Source organism: Solenopsis invicta, chromosome 5 (assembly GCF_016802725.1).
Source record: "Solenopsis invicta isolate M01_SB chromosome 5, UNIL_Sinv_3.0, whole genome shotgun sequence".
Classification (NCBI taxonomy): Eukaryota; Metazoa; Arthropoda; class Insecta; order Hymenoptera; family Formicidae; genus Solenopsis; species Solenopsis invicta.
Genome location: NC_052668.1, coordinates 22,070,594 through 22,095,185, shown reverse-complemented (window position 1 = coordinate 22,095,185; position 24,592 = coordinate 22,070,594). Strand labels below are relative to the sequence as shown.

Here is a 24,592-nt window from a genome sequence, read left to right as displayed (position 1 = left end):
CGTAACTTTTTATGATTTACATTCCTTTCATTTAGTCGCGCTTACCTACGGATAGACTCCATCGCGCCATTTCTTCGCGTCCCTTTTCGCCTCCCCCTTCCCTTCTCGACCCGCCGCTTTTCTCTCGCTTCGGCAGGCCTCTCTCTCTCTCTCTCTCTCGCTCTTTCCTTCACTTTTCTCCCTCCCCTCTCTCTCTCTCTCTCTCTTCTTCTTCTCTCGTGTTTTCTTGTTTCTTTCTCTACCTTTCGCATCGTTCGCGCTTCTCTTTCCTCCTCCCGCGTTCCGCCTCTGCAATCTCGAGATTGCGCGCGACAACTTTGCCACACGCTGCGGAACATAAGTTCCTAACTTGGGACTTTCCCCGCCGACGTTCCTCCCTCGCGCCCTCGTTTCTCCCTTCCCCGCTGCCCCTGTGCACCGACGCTGGAGACTCGATTAAGCTTCCACGAGATCGAGATTAATCGAATACCTCCGTGCCTTATGTCCGATCAGCTCCCAGCCAATAATTAATATTCAGTGTCATCCTCCCGGAACGCCGATTGGCGCCGGAAGGTACCCCCTTTATAGTCACTATCTTCGAAAGCCGTGGCACTTTTCGATTGCGAGTGATTCCATTAATTTGAATAATTTACTCTGTAAAGCTGTCTTCGAAAAAGGGCCATTGAAATGACGTGTTGCTCGTGCATCTTACAAATTGGTACCCGGTGGAGAATATACGCAATCTGAAAAATGTGCAGAGATTGTAACAACGACATGTCCTTTAATCTGTACAAAGTCTACCTTTCCTTAGCAAAAATGTCAATATACTTATTTCATTAAATATCGAATTAATTGAATCGTAAGATTGCTGCTTATTTATATGATTAAAGTTGCATCGCTTGATGCTTTTAGAATTATTTATTTTTAATCGACCTGCCAATCAAATTTCTCTATATTACAAGAGATATTTTAGAAATCTTTCAGTTCATATTTAAAGTGACCTTTTCATATATTCAAATTAAGCGTGAAATGGCGAATGCAAATTTAATAATAAAATTGATTAGCAAAATATCCAGTTCACTTGGGTCTGCTATTTAAGACACACATACTTTGCAACAAGCGAAGAAATCGCAAAAGAAGTATCCGCTTATCTCATTCAGACTTTGCCTTAATTTATTTCATTTATATACTCCCATTTACTTGGACGAGAATCGTTGATCTTACTTAATTTGATTTTCGAGAAGCTTTCAGAGTCTCGGTCTATTCTACATAGCAAAGCGCTTAGTAATAAGGTAGATTTGCAATACGTGACACTCGCACACATCCACACGTGCGCGACAGAAGTCTTGAGATCTCTTTGAATCGGTGAAGAAGCACGCCTCGAAGTTTCATATAAACAACGTTTCGCGTGCGTTCGATACACATTTCGAGTCATTTAATCGTGGAATCAGGGACCCGACGCGACTGCGGCGGCGAGTAAAGTTTCTCAACGTGACGATTGGTGCCGGGCGCCTCTCTATCGCTCTTTCCGCCAATACGACGAGGGGGAAACTTCGACGGTGCCGTAGCGTTGATGATTTCACGGTTCCCATCCCAGATAACCACGGGATTAATCCGCGAGCGCGTCGACGCCGGTGCTGTGGCTCGGAACTCAACCGGCGACCGTGTCTAGTTCTATCACGTCGTGCACGCGTACACGCACGCGTGCATAATAAACTGACATGGAGAAATTAGGCAGAGAGCAAGTGCGCGTTCTGAATTACCTCATCGAGCTGCCTTTTGTAGCGGTAGACAACATTAGGGGAGGAAGAGATAGGTGGAGACAGACAAAGAAGAAGGGAGTGCGAGGAGAAGGGTGGTTGGATAGGTAGATGCATCTGTTCAAAGACAATGGATACATTAGGAATGCTCTCTGAACACACAGTTTGCGCACAGTTATCGATTAACTGGAGCATACTGCATCGACAATAACCCGATTCGGAATGGTGCAGTAGGATATGTGCTTCATCGGTGATTCACAGTAGCATCAACTGGCTTGAACGTAAACGTTTGAATCAACAAATTCAGCCGCAAACGGACGGTGACGACGTTACTTAGATCGTTAATCATTCACTTCTAAAACATTCGCCGCACTCGTCGTTGTTCAAAACTTCTTACCCAGTTACATGAATGTAAGAAGCGAAATACATTTAAACTTGGAATGGTATTGTACGTCAATTTTACGTACAATTCCATTCCACATATTCTATTCCTTCCATCTACCATAATCTAATGAGTGCCGTTTCTGAGCGCTGAGTGCGCAGCACTTTGAGCAGCCATGTTAAAGTTAATAACTATATTATTTTTATTGATAAGGATCTAGAATATCTAGATTATAAATATTTTTTCAATGAAAATGTGAAAGGTATAAAAATTATGTTACATTAATTAAAAGTACCTCATTTTCTCGGATACAAAATTTACCGCAGAAACATTTTGCTGAAACATTAAAAAATTTAGCTAGATTTGAAAATAACTTTGTTGGATCATCAAAATAATTATGAAGAACGTTCAAGCACGAGGGAGAAAACGTTTCAAAAACTTTTGACATTCTTAGCAATCTTATACATAATTATTTTCGTAGACTAACAAAACAATTATTTTTATATCCAGTCTATATCTAGTTTAATTTTTAGACACCTGAACAAAATTGTTCTTTCTATGTACGTACAAGTACCAACACTGTATATCGTACAATAGCGATGTCATTCTATAATGATTAATGTGCGAATTTCAAGGGAAAAAAATCCCCCTCTTTTAAGTAAACGGAATTCAATCGTAAGCTCTTTTACTGAAAGTCAAGATCGCCGGTGATGAACAAAAAGACGTTTGCGTGAACGAGAGAGCGATCGATGCCGTCACGGGGAGCCGCTTTTGACGGTTCTTTTCCTTCCGTGCGTCATTAAAATATGCGTCGACGGCTGCGGGGCGAGCGGACGTATCACCGATCGCCGCGGACGGCTTTTCCAATTTCCCACGAATCACCCGTGTCTGCAAAGATTTACGTGCCGCCGCGATACGTATTACCGTAAATTCGAAAGGACGTGCCGGGATAGTAAAGAATCGGTTGTCCGTCCATGTACGAGCGTTTGCGCGCGCGAGAATATTGCCCGATCGCGGTGCATCTTGGCGTGACTTATGGATATACCTATTGAAAAATTGAAAATTCGTCTGGAGCCTGATCGAAATCTCCCGTATGGAACGCGCGTGTAATTGATTCGCCGGAGGATTCGCGCGCGTGCGACACGTCCGATTATCCGAACGCCGGAGATCGCTATTTTAAACCATCCTCTCGGTAACGATTCTAATTCTAGTATGTCACCGCGAACGTGACGTTTCTGCAAAACGAGGTTTCAGGTCAATTTTGTAGATCGATATAGATTTTCAGCTCGCCAGTTTCATTAGTGAAAGGGTAAGGCGTGTCGCGTCATCGATATGGCAAACTTCCTGCGACAAGAGTAAGACAGAAACGCGAGAAAACAGTTCGGCTCTTTATTCCATCTTTATCCGAGCTCATCTACGAACGTTTATCAGCCGTCCACCTCCTAATTCGATTGGATGGAACCGATCGTGAATGGAAGAAACAAAACGACTACTGGTAAGAGCATTGGATGATAAATAAAAAACTCCACTTTTTTTTTATTTTCGCATGCTATCGATACTTTGTTTGGGATGCCGTATAAATAATGAGTAATGATGAATTCTTCAACCTGCTTTCAAGATGAAGATTTTATTCGCCGAATAACATCGTCTTCTCTTGTACGGTTGAAAGTTTTGCGAGCTTCGCCCAAAATTTGTTAAATAATTCGTACAGGTTTGCTGCCTGTCTGATTAAGGATATTTTGGTTCTTTACTAAAAGTTATTGAAATTAGAAAACTGCAAGCTTTTTAGGTTTTTCTAATTAATGACAAAAAAATTTCAAAGATCCGAATTTTAACCCTGAAATCAGTAATCTGCACAGAACTCAACAATGAAAAATTTGACTTATGCAATGAAAATGAGCATACTTTGCTGCAGTTTGGGATAAATAACTTTTAAACGAGAAAATAAATCCACATGTGCTTTTGCACGAATATTTAATCAATTTTTATTAATATATCTATAAAACTTTGATTTAATTCATAATGTTACTTTCTCATCAAATTTGCAAATAAGTATTAAAAAACGTGGTTTTACATAAGACTCAAGAATAAACAAAAAATTAAATAACTTTTAAATTAATAAGAGAATTATGCAAATTTTAGGCAGATATTTAAACACAATAATAGAACAATCTATGAAATTTTTGTATTTTTAGTAATGCTTTGAGATGTAACACATGATATGAAACATGTATTCTTAAGGAGTATTCTCATCGAGAGTAACGTGTACAACGTCACTTACGATAATGAATCGATCGAACTATATTCCATCTCTCGGTATCACACCGGTAAGCCTACAGTCAATTTTTTTTTCATTGTAAAGAGCATCAGAGTAATTGAGGACAAGTTAAACATTGATATAATTCCTACCTGACGTTACTCAGCCACACCAATTAATTTATAGCACCTGATGCAAGAGGGACGTAATTGTGTATTCGCCGGTAATCAGGATTATCCGCAAGTTAATCAATACCGCGCCAACGTCCACCTGATTACATCGCGTATAATTCGTAAACTGATGTCACGAGAGCGCCCAGTGGGAAAAATACTCGCACTCGTTTCCCCGTTAAAGCGGCTATTGTTGTCACCTGTGATATGTGTCCCTTTAAATCTCGTCATTTTGACAAGCGTGCTCCGCAGGCGAATATATTTTCCTTCTCGATTATAAACACGCAGGTAAATTTAATTAATTAATATCAATTATCAAGGGAAGAAAGAACAGCCGTCGCGCCGAACGAACGATCGATTTCATCTATCTCGTCGCGAGTTGACATTTATTTAAATTGGAGTATTCGGATCAGTCCGAGTGTCACTTGTCGAGATCCGTGAACGACTTAGGGGAAGAGGAGAGGGAGAAGGAGGTCTTTTGCCAGTCGAGTTTCTATTTGCTGACCCCGCCGATTCGTATAATCATCTTCTAGCCGGTTTGTACATAAGAGATCGAGGTATATTACGCCGCAGCTTAAAGCATCCTTTACACGACCTTCTCTGGGGTAATCTCTATCCCCCGTCCCGTTATCCTCTCCCTCTCTATCTCTCTCTCCGTTCCTCTCTATCCTTTCCGTCGGCCTGTCAGCCGAGTTAAACGAGCAGCGAATTAATTAAACTTCTATTTACGTTATCGATGAATCAGCGATATACCGCGAGAGACGGCATGCGCCCGCCATCGTGTCGCATCGATGCGGCTCGAGTACCGATGTAATAAATTTTCAAAAAGTTCCGTGTAGCACGCCGCCTCGTTTCGGATCTCTTGCCATGAATCGTTACCGGAGGAAATACACGGGTGGCTCACTTTAGTTTGAAAGAATTTAATGAGGGGTATTAGGAATCGCGCGGTAAGGATAACCGTGCTTGAACGAAAATTGAGGACGCGATAGTTTTCAACAATAAGCAATTAAGGACGTATTACATCTCAAAATGACGAAAAAAATTACGAGAAAATTACGGATTGTTTTATATCGCATTTAGAAGGTATTACAAAATATTGGCTACGATTTTCTGCCTGAATTAAAAAATAATTTAGTAAGAAGTAGAAATGTACTATAAAAGAAATGTATTAAAACATAATGACAAAAATCTGAAGTTTTAAAATATAAGTTTTATTGCGACGCAGTTTGCTTTGTAAACAAAACACAATTTATTTACGTATTTATTTATAGAACTAAGCTCGGAATCGCATTAAAATTTTGCATAAATCATCTTGAAATACTTATACAAAAAAAATTAAAATCTTTTTTATTATTTTTTAAATTTGAGTATTATATTAGTAAAAAAAAAATAATATATAAAGTAAATAAACTGTAAAAGTATAAAAATAAAATGTTATAAATATAAATTTATATTTAATAATATGTATATAGTATATTTGCATAAAAATATTTATATAAGTATTAACATATTTGTAAAAATGGGTGTGATCTTGAGAGTTACCCCACTCACCAATTTTCATTTTAACGCATTCAGAGAAACAAAGCAGTGATATAAATAAACATAGCCCTGCTTATCTACTATTTGCTTATCATTTCCAAATTGTTACAGAATTAGTACTCTTATTTCGACTTCCCTAATCCAATATTAAACTTCGTTAAACTTAATAGAACACATCCTGTATAAAAGGAAAAGAGTCGGCCACTTTCCCAACGCCTCGACTGGTGGATACTTACAATTAGAGACCGCTACAGATAAAATGCCCCAGAGATTAACTCGCGATTAAATAAATGTGGAAGAAGATATGGCATACCGGTAGAAGCGAGCCCGCTATTACAAATTCACTTAAACTCTACTTTTGAACAAAATTGTATCATTGTGTAATCATTTGCAAATTCACAAGTTAGTCTCGTAATCAGTGAACCTTAGCAAAATCAGATATTGACTTTCAATCGATGAAAGTGCGCACACTTTCTGTGCCCCGAACTTCTTTCGATCTACAAAACGGCATTGTTTTGAAACTCCAGTATCTATCGGCCGCCAAAGAATTACTTGTTCATATGAGCACAAAGCACGCTTGATTTACAAAGGAAATATTAGAAGAGGCGTGCTTACGAATATACCAACGCGTGAGGAAGAGAATGAACGGGGGATTCATCGCGGGAGGAGGTCCTCGAGAAAATCGATGTTAAATGAATTCCCTCAGTAGTCGGTGGCCTTTGTACTGCACTCGAAAGCAAAGTTTTCGTATAGAAGGCGATCTCTTCGTTGTATTGTTGCACGCGGACGGGAAACACGAGTCGGGACAGAAGCGTGGCGCCACTTAAATAATCTAATTAAATGGAGGGAAGCTGCGAGAGTCGCGTGGAATCCCCGCGACTTCGGACCTCCGTTTCCTTCGTATCTTTACGAATGACCTTGATTCTCGTTGATAAGAAACAGAGAACTCGTGATGCATCTTTTTCTCGTCATCGTCAAATAATACTCGGAATAATTAATCACAAATGAGAACGAGTATATATATTCTCCCTCGATCGACTTTGAGGTGTCTTACAGATACACGTGTTGTTTGGTCACGTATCTCTACGATATCAAAAAACGTCGATCGAGACTACCCTTCTGTCTGGAGAAAATCCCGATTATGACGGGAGAATCGAATTGTGTCTCGTGAAAGCTAGCACCTCCAGTAGAAGTTACAATCGGCTAGATGCATTATCTCGCGTTACACGGCCGATCGAAACGGGTCGGTTTACAGGAAGTTTTTTGCACTCGCGTTCAATAATTGACCGAATACAGGGTGATTTGAAAGCGAGCGAGCAAGCGTTCGTTTGCATTCGCGTCCCGATACTGCCGCGCGCGAGCCCAGGGCGCTCATTTGTATGCACATTTGCTTAAAAGTATCGCCCCTAGATATTTGCCGCGCGCCGACCCTAGCACGCGGTGCGATGCGCTACGGTGAATTTAATATTGAAAACATTCGATCGATCCATCGCGGATCGGCGCCGCCGGATAGCCAATAACAGCAATCGCTACCATATAGTTGCTAAATACTATCGTTGGATGCCGGAAGCTGTCGACAAGGTGCATCTGCTTCGAGATTTACTCGCATCAAACTCGTCTCAACTCGCTCGAAAGAAATTAATCAACTTTCATCACGTACAGTAATGTACTGCAAATTCTCTTCTAATGCGTGGAATATTAATTGTTAAAATAGAGTAGGAGAATATCGAACAAAAAAGGAAATGAGAGAAAGAGCTTGTCAGAGATTTACTCACATCTTTTCTTATTCGTGGATTCTTTGATTGATCTAGAGTTAGTATCCTGCACACAATCGAAAAATATTCGTTGATAGAAATTTTAGAGTTGAGACTCAGTTTCCTCAATGAAGATTATAGATAAATAATAAATTTATATTGTGTGTACCTTGTATGATACATTTTTGTCTTATATTTTATTTGTGTCCATTACGTGCCCATTACACTTAATCCCTAGTTTTACTTTTCATTTTTAATATTCCTAATATTTTTTTCATTATGCGCAAGTCCTTAATTCTTTCTTTAGAAAAAAAATGCAAAAATACTATTTCAAAGTAAATGAATATTTTATTCTGTATCTTACATGCAAATATAAGAAACGTGCAAGTGTGGGGAAAAAGAATATTCATCGGCAATGTATCGACATAACGAAGCCTCGAGATCCGTGAATCCTTACGATTCCAGAAGGGACCACACACGCGTGCGGAGAGCATGGCTTTGCCACGCTAGGATCTGTAATAACATACCGGCATCCGTGAAATTTCTGCGCGGACCGCGAGCGGTCTCTGCACGATCCGACGCACACGTGGCCCCGACACGCCGCGTCGCGTCGCGTCGCGTCGCATCGTGGCGGAGTGTGTGGCGAGCAAACCACTGAACGGTCGTTCTGTCCGGCTAATTTACTTTTTGTATTTTCGGTTTAAATTGACCGACCGTGCCTGATAGCCGCGCGCTTCCCTTCCCACACGCCTATACCCCCTGTCCACCATTCGGATATCCTGCGCTCTCCATTCGCGACCACCGAAGCTTCACTAACCGTGAATGCCAATCTCCTCGTCCACCGCGAGGTGATTCCGTCTTTTCTCTCTCTTTCCGTCTCTCTCTCCCTCCCTCTCCATTTTCACTTTTTTTTTTTTTTTTTTTTCGTCGTTTCCCACCACGTCCATCCTTTCTCGTTCCGATACTCCCTCTCGACTCAATTCGTATCTCCATCTCTTTCCCCTCTTTCTTCGCAACTCTATTTTTCTCTTCATGCCCTTTCTCTCTCTTGCCGCGTTCTTTAGCGTGGCGGAAACTACGGGCGATCGTGTTTCCGATCGAATTTTCCCGATGGCAGTAATCGCTCACTCTGGAGAGAGTCGATTCTGCCGCGAAGCTCCCTTTACCCTTTGACGGAATCGTCACGTGTCCCTTTTTTAGCCGGCAAATATCGAAACTCGAAAAGTTGTTGCGTTGCGCACGAAACTGAAAGCCGGATCGATTAACGTGAGCTGCGCGAGTTATTAAACGCTTCGTATAGCTGCGATAAATTATAAAAAGTTTTTGGATACATATCCGAGCAGAAACGTAACTATAATTAAGCTTCATTCCGTTAACGACTTTTTCATGTAGATGAAAATGATATTTAAAAAGAATCGATCGTTTAAAAAAAATAAAATAAATAAATAAATCGGATTAACATCTTCTCGCAGGTCGATTCGATTTAATCGAGAATCCCAAGAAATGGATGAAGGTCGAACGAATCATTAGGATGACAAAAAGCTGAACGGCTCGAGCGATGGACGCGCGGGCGGGAAAATAATTTCGTACGCACGAGATGAACGATTCGATGAAGTATTTTGCATCGCAAACTACATTCGATCGATCCATTTTATCGCGCGCTACGTGTATTTTCTTTTTTTTTCCCCTGCCACCTTTTTTTCGGCGGTGAGATCGCGTGCGCGATGATAGCGTGCGAAACTAGATTCCCGTGTTTTTGCGTTGTGCAAGGTGCCGGTCGGATTTTTCCGGAATAACATAGTGGAATTATGCTTTCAACGATATTTCCTTTACAGCCTTCGCGGGGTGCGCTCGAATGTTTGCAGACGCCAGGACTGACTGTCCGGCATGCGATGCGTTTACAGTCACGAAGGGGAAACGAGCGCGCTTTATATATATATACATATATATATATATATATATGTATATGTATATCAGATACGTAATACAATTGAAAATCAGAGCACGCACGCGTGTCCGCGCGCTGATATTGCCGTCGATGCGCTGCGACATCGAATTGATTACTTCCGACGGGGACACTTAAAATTTAGCGCGTGCAGGCAAATAGTGCACGTCGCCGCATATATCGCGAAGGTAGCTACCAGTAGGTAAACACGCAGCGAATTTCAAAATGCGTCCCGATACCAAAGAGAGAGAGATGTAATTTTTTGTTTTGCATACCGAATTTCCTACGAAAAATTCATGAATTTTAAGGAGAGAAAGGAGGTCAAGTTACGCGATTTTATTAATCTCTTCGCGCGTTACACTTCGTAAACGTGTTTTTAGAAAAATTCGTCGTCATTTATTAACGAAGCCGACTTTCAGCGCTGTAGGAGAACTTTGGTAAAAAATTCCGTAATGTAGCTAAAGCGCATTCATATTTAATATCACAAAATAAGAAACAAGTGCGAAAATGAAGGACATTATTTGGTAAAATCTAATTTTCATTAAGTAATTAAGCGCTGCGAGCGCTGCTTTTTCATAAGTAAAGTTCTTTTATCACACCTAGCTCACCTGCGTGACTGAAGGAGAGAGCGACAATGAAAATATCTTCAAGTATTAACGGCTCCAACAATAAGTTCGATGCGAGTAAACTTCGCATTCAAGCCGACGAACGGCGAAAAGGTTGAGCGAGAAGATTCGTAAAGTTCGAAGCGTGTTTATTGATTCGCTTAAGTGCATTTCTAAGTTTAGTGCCGCCAGGCGGAATGTCGGTCATTGCGACATTCTTAATTCGGTACAATGACGCAAACACACAATGCCGATGTGAACGGTCTATATTTTCTTTGTAGATCTACGATCTCTCCTTTGGAATTCTTGAAGCATTTTCCTGAACTCCGAACTCGCTCGATGTAACAAAAATAGACGGCTGGAAATCAAACACAAATCAGATGGCACTCCATTATTTTATCTGACAAATAGACTAATCGAGGTAACGAATGACCGCATATTTCTCTCTTTCTCTATCACTCGCACTCATACAGGCATCCTGATAATTCCGACAAATCCATTAGTGATATATGGTGTCGTGTCATCTCTGTCATAATTTCATACGGTTTATTTTTACGTTTTTTTTTTGTTGCGCGGATAAAAAATGATGAAGAGCAGGTGGAAATAAAATAAAAGCAGAAATAAAATATATCCCCCGTATTCATATACATATTTATTATGCATACGCAAATGAATTTAAGAGACGCAATCGCATATCGGCATGAATCCCACACCGATAATATAGAACATAATGTAATTAATGTAAATATTGTACATTCTAATAAAAAGTGCGTACCCGTGTAAATGGATGAAAACAAGAACGAACGGCGCGGCGTATCGTGTCACGTCGCTTTTATCCCAAAGGCTCATTCATCGTCGCGCCGATTGGCGCGCACGAGATCTAAAGCCGGATCCACGTAAACGAGCGCGAACAGCATGGCCAGTGTTCGCGATGCGGTAAAGCAAGCTGTTCATTTGTATTTTTTTCCCGCTCGTTTGATCTAGATTCAGCTTTACAAAATCACGCATTCGTGTTGAGACGCGTAATGTCAATTGGTAAATTTCAATCGGGAGATTTGCGGCCGCCCATAAGGTGGCGGGAAATTTTTTGTCGTTTCGCACAGGCAAGAATTGAGAAAAATCAGAATACAGGCCGGTACGGATACAGTTTCTTTTTCGAATTTGTGGTTCGACCGAAGAGAGAAAGAGAGAGGAGACGAGTGAGAAAGCTCTCGAATTAAACCTCGGCGCGGCAATACTTAATTATCGGACCGGCAGTGTCTCATCGGCTCTCGTTAGCCGCCGATCGCTTTTACAAGCCCGCCAGCGCTAAATGAGAGCGGCTCGAAAATTCGGTACGTGGTACCGCGTGTATGCGTGCACGTTTGCGGCCGTGCCGCGCAGTTGTAAAATGCTAAACAAACGGGGGGTGTCCGTTTCGAGTAACGCGACCGAATCGCAGCACTAAATAACCGACCGAACAAGCGGCTGCGCGCTGACCCGTTTCACCTAAAAGAGTTCAACGTCGACGCGTCACCGATCCCTTTCTGTCTTCCTTTTTTTTTTGTTATTTTTATTTTTCCCGATCGTCAGTTTCGTAACGCGAAAGATAGAGTGTGCGTCTTTTTAGCTGCAACGAGTGGATTCTTCGCAATTTCTTCCGAATGAAATATTGATTTTATTTCGAGTCGATCTAAAAATGTAGCGAAACTGCAACGGAAGTCGATTGTTAAAGAATAATGTTGAAAATGATACATTCAGAGCTTTCAATTAATTCGCTTTATTTTATTGTCTGCGCGTCAAGATTTCAAAATATTACGAATAATATAAATAGACTTTTACAATCGCAATCATTACATCGGTAATGATTACGATGATTATCACGAAATTGTATTTGTACAATTTTCGTATATTCTGTCAACGTGTTATCACGTGTCCAATCAGATTAGTCATATGCGATCGATACGGCGAGATTTCTGATTTCTGTCGTAAAATAACTTTGCACATCAACGGAGCGGTGAACGGAGGTGCAGCCAGTGCCCATGGTAATTCAATCAATTAGCTCTTTGAGGCGCGTGTTCTTTATCACCCCATGGAAAGACATCTTCCGTAGACGAGAGTAAGGTAAGATGAATAAAGAGTTATCGCATCGGTGAATGAACTTAACGCCTCGCAAAGTCGTCCCTGAGAAACGCTGTAGAAACGCCGAACGCAATCGCGCTTCGAGGATTCGCGTCCAGATACGATGATTCGTAACTACGTACGTCCGTGTCTAAAAGGGGAAGAGAAGGAATAGGTGACTCGTCTAAAGCCGCAACCCAAACCTTCGGCAAAGGGGCTTTGAGGACGGTGGTCGGAGGGAAAAAGCAAAGGTTAAGGTGTGTGTACCCGTGTCTCGCCTCGGGAGCCCGCGGACGTGACTGGACTTTTCGCGCAGCCGACGAGAGTTACCCGACGGGAGAAGCCCGCTCGGCTTGGCTTTGACACCGTTCTCGACAACCCTTATTCCTCTGCCCCGAGATCTCTCTCGGTCGGTTTCTCTTCTCCCATCCTTCTACTTCGTTGTCTTGTCCGCGTCTTATTCCGTGACGATTTTCGCGGCGTCTTTTGAAACCTCGAGATATCTTTGTGCGAAATAGCCTACAGAGAGAATGCGATTAAATTAGTTTGCGGTTTAGGAAACAAGAATTTAAGAGAATCAAATTAACGACCTAGTAGTTTTAATTATAAGCATTGGAAGGAAAGTGCAGTGCTGCTACTTCCGTTTTCAAAAGATGAAAACTGAATTAAATTTTGTGTAACTGTCGAAATGTCTGGGTGGAAGTTTATATTAATAAAATAAATTATTGGGCTAAGGTGGTACTTTTAACGTTATTCTGTCAAATAGAGGAGAAATCGCTGAATGTCTGCGTGCTGGATGTCTAAATCATACCGCATCAATATTTTATATTTTAATTTAACAAAAATATAAAATAAATGTGAGAAATAAGTAAACAAAAGTTTAACAAGTTAAACGTTGTTTCATAAAAGCTAACAATACTTAAAAAAATCAGGTACAACAAATATTAATTTTTGATCAATATGTAGCTGATAATAACGTAATCGTGTAATTTTATATTAAATTTGTATATTTTGAAGATTTATAATACAATATAATATTTTACATTTATTGTACATACGTATTAACTTTAATTATAATAAAGATTAAAAATTGATATTTTATAAAATCTAACAAATTTCTCAACTTGTATCACCACAAATTTTATCAGAATTAATGGTATTAATGTAAGATTGATAATAGTAACTGATAATTGATAAAGTATCAATTGTAATAGATTTAGGTCACTTTTATTTCGACGTCATTACTTTTTATTATTATTATTAAACTTATTTTATTATTTTATTATTTTTCGATAAATTATTAACAAATAACTATTAGTTAATGATTTCTTATATGTTTAATTATTTTAACATTAATATTAATTAAAATTAATTAATTTCAATTTAATAACAACATGATACTACTAATTCATGTTCAATTTAGAGTTGTGCTATGACCGAAAAAGTAATTCGGCCAAAAAAGTAATTAGTAGTTCTTATTTAATTTGTGTTGTCACATTATCGGTCGATTATCTCTCTACTTTAATTATTTTAATTCATAACTTCAATACTTTCAAAGGCGATACAATTTACCACAAACTTACAGGTATAATTTAAGCGATCGGTATTTAAATTGTATCTTTCGCAGCATATTGCAAAAAGGTTTATAATAAATTAATTTGTTGTTGTTATTAGCGAAAGATTAAATATTGTATTAATAATATCTGAAGCATTAAGCTACAATTTCCAATATTTATTTGTGTACAAATCAATATATACACATGGCAAATGTAATAAAAAATAACTTGAGTAATACGCACTCGACAACTCTGCCTTAATTTACATAATTGATACTAGTGTACTTGACAGCGCGCGTGCAAATATGTATTTCTCTTCTCATCTGTCTTTTCGATTTATCGAAAATGAAGCGTCCGAGAAGCGACTGAAAAATCCGCGAGTGCCTCGAATTATCGATCTTCTTAAAGTACATTAATGAAATACTACCGGGGTTGCCGGGGCAAAGAATTCCGCGGCATTCATCCAGTTCCTATTCACGAAACGGCGTCCAAGAAAATTCGCACCATCCGAGTAAGCTCGCAAACATTACAAACTAGTTGCTGAATCTCGTAAAAAAATGGCGTAGGTATTCAGGACGAGAGTTAAAAGTTGCTAGTAGTAACGTTACTCCCTGATAGCGATCCTATCGAGAGTTTTGCTCTCTAACAGTGCATTTCGAAAGTTCACTATCTGAAAGATACCCTCAAGAGTTTTGAGATCGACTCTGCCAGATAATGCACCGTAAAATAGCTTAAAATAAAATGTTAATCACGCAAAAAGACAATTAAGAAAATATATAGATTCAGCTATATTTATTTTTCGAAAGTTTCGCTCTCTTTGTTCTCAGTAGCTGCCCTTGCCATTATCTCGCCATTAAATGGCTGAGAATTTCATTTGCCCCGAGTCTAACTCAAGCGACAGAACTCGCGCGCTTTCGTCACAAGGGAGAAAGAGAGGAAAGAGAGAAAGTCACGACTGTCCTAAGCATTATTTCTCCCGCTGATTGTGAGCCGAAGAGAAGCGTGACGCGGACCGACGGAAACGTAGTTTCCCCAGTTGTTTGCGTAAATGCCGCGGGTAAAGTCGGTCCTCGGTTTCCTTCCCGCGGGACGATCCATCTCCAGAAGTTCTTGGAGATTACCTCGAGAGCGAAAGCGCAATGGAGGAGTCGACGCGCGGGGAGACAGGGCGAAAGAACGACGCAGAATTGACGTGAGGGTTGAAGAGAAGCAGTGCAAGAGAGAGAGAGAGGGATAATCCATGAAATTGCTTTTGATATCCGCAGAATCGGGACCACAGCGGTAAATCTTGGCGACGACCGAAACCTTCTCGTACAGAGGACTGTGTAGGTCTTCGAAAGATACATAAACAAATTGCGATTTGTCTTCGCCGAAGTCGAAGTCGTGTTCGACTGCAATACGATTGTACGCACGGGTGATCGATGAAGACTCGGAGCAAAAGAACTAAGAGAAACACGAGATACAAAGCGTTAAGAAGTTCGTGACACGTTCCGCAAACTGAGAAAGAGAGGCAGACAGAAGCGAGATTCGCAAGTTTACAAGAGTTGCTTGCGAGAGTTAATAATTATCACGTCTCAATTAGAGATTATACGATGAAATTATAAACGCGATGAATTAAATTTCGCGGAAACTAGGCGCGTCTCGATGCAAGCATAAACCGCAATTTATTTACGAGCCCTCCCAAGAATCGTTCGTGTCGCATGGAAGTTCTCCCTCTTCGTAGGACCGCGTAGAATTTTATAATACAGACCGACCCAACGCGCGGTTCGCAACAAACCTTTACGGTCCTACGTTCCTCGCTCCCGTGGGAGCTAGGTCGCGACTGCACTCGAATTCTAATCCGGCGCATGCCGGCGCGGAAGCCTGTCCTAGACGATATTTCGGCTTGTCGGGACATCTTTGCCTCGAAATTATTTATAGATCATGTATAACATTCAGGACTTGCTACATATACTGACGTCTCAAGCTCGAAAGTACAGTGACATCAGCAGCCTCGATATTGGCACTTTGTGCCGCAGATTGTACTTGCATTAGAAGTTATTTCCAGAAAATATTGAAGCATTAAATCGTCATGACATTCTTTAAATAGTTTTGAAATAGATCGATATACTTTTATTTGAGTAAAAGAAAAACAATTATTTCTTACTGCGACAACGTATTTATAATACGGCGGGAGAATCGAAAAATTGAAATTTATAATAGTCATATTTATTTTTGGGTTTCTATCTGAGTTTTCTATCGACATATTTACGAGAGTTGTACAGATAAATTGTTCTTCGCTCGTCGAAAAATTGAAAAAAATCTGCACAAGCGTTCATCTCTAATTTTATTGCATTACCGAGCGTTCAGCATTTTCCATTTCGCTGTACAAGACGGCCATTAAGTATCCTTATCTTCAACATCCTCGCGCTTTTTCTCAAGTCCCTATCTTCACATCGCTTCACCCTTTTTCTTAAGACTCGCGCAAACCTTTAAAAACCACTGCTTGGAGCAAACGACGCTATGTAAGTTGGATCACGGCGAAGATCACGCGAGTGGAAAACGCGAGAGCGATTTGTCTTCGACCACGGAGATGGCGGCTTTTTGCAGGCGGTTGTTAAGCAGCGGTCTGTACAAGCCTCGATAAGAATCGGTGCCGTTTGTCACGGAGAACACACGAATTTTTAACGAGGAAGACGTGCCGCGTACCGCGAGCTTTTTCCCTCTTTCGCGCTGCAGCGCACACTTGCACACTCTTACGTTATTGCGTCCGCGTCTACGTATAAATCTCGTTTCTTAAACGGTCTGACGATGATTTAATTCCGACTGCCGTGGAAATCCCTGACCGCAGCGAGTTACGCTTTCAAACGTCGCGTCGCTCGTGAGTTAAAAGCCCCGTGCGACTTGGTTATTTTTCGAAAGTAGTACAGCTCACTGTTAAAAGTTTCAAGCTACGAATACACATCTTTCGAGGTAGATTAATCTCTCTGAATAAATTAAACGAAACAATTCATGCGTATTTACGTACCCTTTATGTCACTTGAGAGAGATTCTCCCTATTTTTAAAAATAACAGAAACACCTCTACTTGGTTTTATTAAAAGGAAAAAAAAGTGTGCATTAGAAACGTTGAACGTTTGCTAGAAGCAAGCGTTAGTAGTGTCGGATTGAACTAATATTGAAGGTTACTGAACGGGCTAAATTATTCAAGTAAGAGAGAGAAATAGAGAGAGACAGCAAGAAGATGAAAAAGAGCCAGTATCGAAAGTGCGGGGCTTGTTAATGAATACAAATATTATTTCAGTTCTTCGATTTTCGGGTGGTATTTCATATCGTAAAAAACGCCTCGCATTTATGAATATGTAATTGCAACAGCCGTTGGAAAATTGTTTGCCGTAAAAGTACATCGGCGAAATAAAGGATCGCTCGCAGGGAGATTTACCGGAATCTCCCCGGTTTCGAGCCCTTTTACATTGTTTTCTTAGACTTCAACAACTTTGTTCCATTTACGGGCGCGCACTCGTGCGCGATATCGTCGTCGCTATTTCGAGAGGCGCATATTTTTCATCACGCGCGGGAAAACTCGGGCGGCCTCCCTCCTCCCCGCTCCGCTCGCGGAAAATCCCGGGACCTTCGGGTTAGCTTACAACCGCGAGACGGGCTTACCTACTTTAAAGCCGATCATCGCGAATTCCTTTGTGACCGTATAAATCTCGCGTCAGGTAACAGAATTTTCGTAGGGGCAAGCGGCATTTTTCATGCCGCTCGCTCGTTTAAACGGCGCGGCGGCCACCGGCACACGGCGAACGAAAAAATCACAAAATCAGAAACGAAAGATCCGAAGATCGAACAGCCGAGGATCGTGTTGGCGTGGAGATAAATCTCTCTCTCTCTCTCTCTCTCTCTCTCTGCAGATCCCGGAAACGGATCAAATTCAATTCTTTGCACGACCGCGAGTGAAAAAAACAAAAAAAAAACTTGCCGCACCCTTACGAGTTTGAAAGTTCGCCTCGAAAAGCACTGTGTTCTACTTTTTCTCTCTTCCCTTTTGACGTCTCCGCGCCAGCGCGGGAGATTCCGATGTTGCTCGACTGTTGTGGACGATAACAGTTTTTACTGAGTCCACTCGCCGTTTTCCCATCGTGGGTGGTAAAAGAAAGTCCAGTGTCGAGCACGGAGGGTGAACGGAGATCAAGGGGCCACGGAAAGGTCCGTGTTAAAGAAGAAAACTTGAGAGTAGAGAGAGCTCGCGGTGGTCTTAAAAATGGTCGTGGTGAGAGTACTAACCGCGCCACGGGCGCACGACGCGGTCTCGAGCGCATTGTCGTCCTTATCTTGCATCTTGGTACGGCGCACGTGCATTTCGCGTGTACAATCCGCATTCTGCGGAGGAAGTCGAGCGCGCATCACCTCGCGCGTAGAAACGTAAAATATGCAAAGTCGCGACCAGTATACCGCGAAATTGTAAACACCGAGGGCGAAGAGAGGCGCAGACACTACGCGATTAACGCCGCGTGCTTTAAATGGAACGTCATTATGATCCCGCAGGATCATAAAGAACTTTCTGTAGCATGCCGATCAAAATTGCATCGAAAAAAATTGTTAAATAAATTTTTCAACTTGAATTTTTTCAAGTATTTATATATTTAAGTTAAATTAAATGTTTCTAGTTCAAGCATTTATATATTTGACTTAAATACATAAATACTCGAAGAAATTTAATCGAGTTGAAAAATTTAGTCTATTTAACAATTTTTTCTCAATGTATATGTAATTATAAAAATCGTTTGCGTCTACATAATAAACAGAGATACAAAGAGAAATAAATTAAAAATGATTTTTAATATCGTAGTGTCAAATATATACAATTTGAGTTATTTTGATCATTTTTATGTAAATGGGCATTGTGTTCCTATTTAATATATTGTTAATTTAACAAAAAATTTAAAGTTAAATAAATTTTTTAATTAAATAATTTAATTTAAGAAATGTGAAAGTTGATTTAAATTTAGAGAAAATTATTTACTAAGCATACGTTAATGTATGCTGCTTACTTTGAAACTAAGAAATTCAATCACAGAAATAGATTGATCAGATGAAAAAGGTTGTACTTGAACTACATGTTTTTGGCGTTAAAAATAACAGAATATTATTTAGGAATTGAAGGAATTGATTAAATTTCATTTTTTAATATTTAACAGTGCATAAAACATAAAGAAAAATTGGTATTTATCGTAATAGTCAGTAGCCAGTGTTTTAATTAATCAATAATCTAAATTGATGACTGTTATCCATCAATGTGGATATTGCCATTAGGCAAGTTGTACACATATTCGTATCCGGAGGAAATCCCTATTACAGGGGGCTAACATAGTATTTCTTCGTGAAACAGAGAGGACGATCGCCCTTCGTATCATCCTATCGATTCAGCCGAACAGTCCTGACAGGTGACAGCGGAAGAAGAATATCCCGGGGGCGCGTGTCGTGCGAGGCGTCGTCGTTTTAATACAACTTTCGATTGGCACCCTCGGACCGGACCTTCAGCGAATCCGATACCAGCAGCCGAAGACGAGGGGTAGTAAATCAGTCGAGAGTGCAACTCGAGGGTTGGCCGCCCAGGACAACACGTACCTGCCATCTATATTCGTGCACACCGTTCTCCAAAGCAGCCCCTCCTCGCACCCCCCCCCAGTAACTCGACGTCTCGACGCCGCAACCACTACCCTGTAACCGGCATGAGGAGACCCTGCCTCTTGTAACCCCGTCCCTGTTCGTGTTACCCTTCCCGTTGGAGAGGCACGATACACCTTGTCGTAGACTCTGAGATTTATACTCGCGCGAAATCGAGTCCCGATACCGATCGTATCTGACGCGAACGACGTCAACGGCGCCCGATGCGTTTCCACGTTCCCACGTGCAAAAGCTTTAGCATGACATCGACAACGAGACGGTCCCTTTTGAGAGTTTGTTTCGAATGGATAAAAAAGTGATCAAAACACTGACAACTCATTACGTATCCTTTCAGATTTTTACAACTGCAATATCATCGTTGCATCAGTGACGCAATCGATATTTCAACGCGCAGAATTGCGTTTCACGTAGTAATGCGTCGACCATGAGCTCGCGAGCGATGACTATATCGAGTGGTATAAAAAGCACCTGTGTTTCGTCGCATGCAAAAAAGGCAAAGGCAAATTTTGTTAACGCCGTGGCACATAACTTTCTGCGCACAAAATTTAGCACAGCTTTCCATTAACGCGAGCAAAGCGTACTTTCCTAAAAAGCGTATCTGGCTCTCATCTACGAAAGTAGAGATCCGATCGCATAATAGTTCTCACTGCTTTTCATGATTAAAATACTAGTTTTTCCACTTGATTCGCATGATACATTATCTCTGCGTTCGACTAATATCTTGCATTGAACATGACGAAAAAGCTATGCCGTTTATATCAAATCTATAAAGCGGACCCCTCTCTCTCCAGATAAAATTTTTGATAGAGTTTTCAAAATTAAAAATATTTTAACAACAATTTTTTTTTAATAATTGCTAGTCACATGCAGAAAGGAAACAAATGACAAGTATTGTCGACACGAAAAAAAAAAACTGTACGGACAAATATATTAATACGCGCGAGAAGTAATAAAAACCGCGCACAACAATAAATATAACAGGTTTTTTTTCGTAAATTCAATTAATCCATTGCGTGGGTATATGCGGTTTAACGCGTGCTTTAAAAATAATTTACCCCAGGCGCGCCCAAATCCAACGTCATGTAACTTTAAATTAAAAAATGTACAAAAAGCAATACCTATACCTTTATTTATCGTAAAATGGAAAAAGCTTAGAGCTCTTGCGTGCGCGCCGAAAAAGCGTTGTAAATAAAGAAAATCAATTAAATCACACAGTACGAAGAAGTCAGTATTTTTCGTTGGTTTGTGATATATATATATACACACAGTTCTTTTATTTAGCACATTTGCTAACCTGAGGATTATTAAATCCGTTTATAATCGCGCGAGATCCAATGCAAATGCGACGGTTTCGTGTTTGCGGGCATTTGTCGGTCCGCTTTTTTCAAAAGGAGACCACGATTTTGACGTTCGCTCGTTACGAAGCTCAGGGTTTAACAAACAAACCAGTCCGTGCGCAAACAACGGCGACGGTGTCGTCATTAATAGTTTATGGAATAAGTTAAAGAGACGCAAACGCAGTCGCTAACTGCTATCAGCTTAACATATTCAAATTTTATTCTCGAACCTTATTACAGCATTTTATTAATCCTAGCATTAAAAAGCCTGGCAAAAATAATGTAATACAAATTTATCTGTAATTCATTATGTATTTATTAAATAATATTCTAGCGTTATAGCTTTGGCGTATTGCTTGTTTCTAAAATTTATAATGTTATCGAGAAAATTGTGAAAACATCGCTCATTTGTTACAACAATGACATAACTAAAAAAAACGTCATTTTTTAATTGTTTGTAAAAAAAAAGAGAACTCTGATGAGAATTCAATACTCTGATGAGAATTAAATAAAAAGCTGAGGATACTTTTATTCCTCTGCAATCAGTAAACCAAATCGTTATACCAAAATTGCATTCAAAAATAATACTACAATATTTTAATTACTTAAAACATTGAAATTGGAAAACTTCCTGTTTCGAATTGTGCCGTTGTTGTTGTAAATGAGCGATATAAAAAATAAATATTCTAACAATAGAAGATAAAACTAACTATTTGATTACAATTTGTTTCTTACAATTAAGGAAACGTCAAAGGCTCCCCATTCCTTCAATATTATGTGTTATCATTAAAAAGCTAATACGAAATGCGTTTAATATCAACGCGATCGCACGGTGGATAGTTTGATCAACAGCGGAGCGTTCATGAAATTGCCTAGTCCAACATTTCGCCCTCCGCCACTTTGTCTTCGGTTCTTTCGGCACGGAGTATTTCCATTTTATTCTCTTACCTCGCTTTTGGAGATAAACGGCTTACAACTCTCTCAATGCATCACGCCGCGCGGGAGCGAGTAATACGATACTGTGTTTAACATCACTTATATTGTGCTAGAGCACCACCGGCAAATAAGTGATCAATTTATTTACCTCCTTCTCTATATCGCGGATGGAATGCAGTAAACATGAAGTAATTTGTTGGCGAAAATGTTTCGCAGGCACGCGATCGTTTATGCGCTGCACGGCGCGGCGGAGCGCACAGTGTTATTTCCGATTCAGAAATATGTAATAACTATACTCTAGCGCGTGTAATAACGCAATAAACTGTATCGCGCATAATTATGTGAACGCAGCTTTATGTTACCACTCTTTCACGAGTTACGCTGCGAAGTGTGCTATACAATAAATTGCTATGTACGCATGTGTATTCGTCGGAAAATTTATGGCTATTAATAAACAATAAATTGACCAAAAAGTTTTAATATTTTCGATAAACATGATAGATCGTTGGAATATTTTCAATTTTTATCTCGTTTTTTTTCGCACATTTACGTTAATCTTTTCGCGTGTATGGCGAATGTTATTCCTCGTCTTTAAAGCCAGAGATTGTTTCCAAAAGCCGTTAATATTGTGCCTAAAGAAGAGAATTCTAGCGTGACAAAATAAGAACGATGAATGATGGATGTAATTAGAGACGCTAATGCACGGTTAATTAATTCATTAATTATTTCCGCTTAATTATTCTCGAACCGGCCATCTCGATGTCAGTAGCTCCAATTTGTACTTCATAAAGTGCGAAAACTACCTGCGCCAATGAGCACAATCTATTAATCACTTCGCAAGTTTTCCAAGTCAAAGCTATCGCAGCGGCCATTTAAGTATTACGAGTATACTATATTAGAGCGGTATACGCGACTCTTCCTCTGTCGAATCTGTATTTCTTATCGAATTAGATTTTAAGCGGATTCTCATCTGTCCACCCGTTTTCAACGACGAGCGAGCGAAAATTGTTGCGCATTATTCACGAACACAACCGGACCGGCGAAAACATGACGGCGAATCAATTTTATTCGAAGCGTGAGCCGCGGATTTGCTCGTTTTATCGATAACCCCGACGATCGAACGCGGACAAAATTGCCGGAATAAAGGGGCGCAATATCGACGTGAAATTAACAAGGAGCATAAAGGCTGCCGGGACGGAAAGGACGGGGGCGTGGTGGGAGGAGGGAGGACGAGGGAAGAAGAGTCGGCAAACTCCGAGACTTTCGGCGGCTGGGCTGCGGCGAAATCAGAAATCGATTGTCCGGCAATAACAATTCGGTGCACTCAGCCGGGAGACGGGTTTCGGGCCGAAGCGATGTGCTTCCGTGTCGGCGTAATATCTGTGAGTGCATTTTTCCGGATATTCCAGACGGACCGCACGCGACTACTATTCGGATGGCGGCCGAACCGAGGGAGCTCCGATTTGACGCGCGGCGTCCTTCCGAATTCGCCATTGCATCGCCGACCATGCATTATTGCCGCACGCACAATGCGCATCACGTCACAGCGCGAGTGGCTTTACAAAGGCGACGATATATTCTCCCGATCTTCGAAAATGCGCCCCGACAATGAATCCTTTGGAGAAACGCAGAATCGCGTCCTCGTGATCCCGATCTCGGGATTAAGGGGGGTTAAGGAGGAAATGCCGACGATATATCGCAAGAAAGGACGCACTACCGAATGATAGATTAAAAGAGAAATTTCTGAGAAGTTTCTAAAAGAAATTTCTTTCAGATGTAATACGACCGCAATTATACGTAAGTGCCGTATTATTATTCTTCATTAATTCCCGCCTACTCTCCTGTTTTCTTTCACTGCTTCTCTTATTGTTATTTATGAGAAACGACTGACGGATTAACAAGTACTTTTACTGGAAACATTAACACATTGGGAATAAAACTTTAATGACGTTAATTTTTTGTACAGAGGAGAGCGGGAGTTGAATCCCTACTGGTCGTTTAAATTGTACCACGTTTATATTTTATATTTTTCGTGAATATAAACAACATTTGGCGACAAAAATGTGAAGTAAATAAAAAAATGAGTAATATAGATTAAAACTCAACAGATTTCATATTTATTTTGCTGACAACTTAAAAAAATCAAATTACCAATGTTAATTTTTGATCTGATTGAATTTATTTAACCGATATTGTAATCGTGCAATTTTATACCAGAGTTTTTGTATTTGTATATTTTTAGAAAGGAAGATTAAACGTTAAAGTAAATAATAGGTACCTTCAAGCTGCAATTCCAACGTCCATTTGCGTACTAAATGGGAAATATAATAAAAAAAATAGCTCAAGTGGTACACGTTCAGCAATTTTGCTCTATTTTTTATCAGAGACATTAAGGCAGAAATAAAACTTTAACGATGTAAATTTTGTTGTACACACACAAGTTACTGCCAGCTATCGAAGTTCCGAGGGAGAAATTAAGATATTAAGGACCTAATTTCGTTTTTCAATTTCCGCTTTGCGTGCGCGGGTGACGACGACAAATTGATTTCTCACATTTATTCGCTGCGCCCGCGACGACACAGGATGCTCGCTTGGCTCGCAAT

General features: G+C 40.3%; 1 protein-coding gene and 1 long non-coding RNA gene across 2 annotated transcripts in view; one reads left to right on the top strand and one right to left on the bottom strand.

Moving 5' to 3' along the window:
* Positions 1 to 20,831, top strand: part of LOC120357700 — a 107,411-nt gene extending 86,580 nt beyond the window's left edge. The window contains exon 3 of the long non-coding RNA XR_005574703.1: positions 19,418 to 20,831. This is a non-coding gene — a long non-coding RNA (uncharacterized LOC120357700). The remainder of the gene's footprint in view (positions 1 to 19,417) is intronic.
* The window catches only part of LOC105195166 (zeta-sarcoglycan), a 207,219-nt gene that overhangs the window by 163,386 nt on the left and 19,241 nt on the right, over positions 1 to 24,592 (bottom strand). The gene's annotated exons all lie outside the window — the stretch shown is intronic.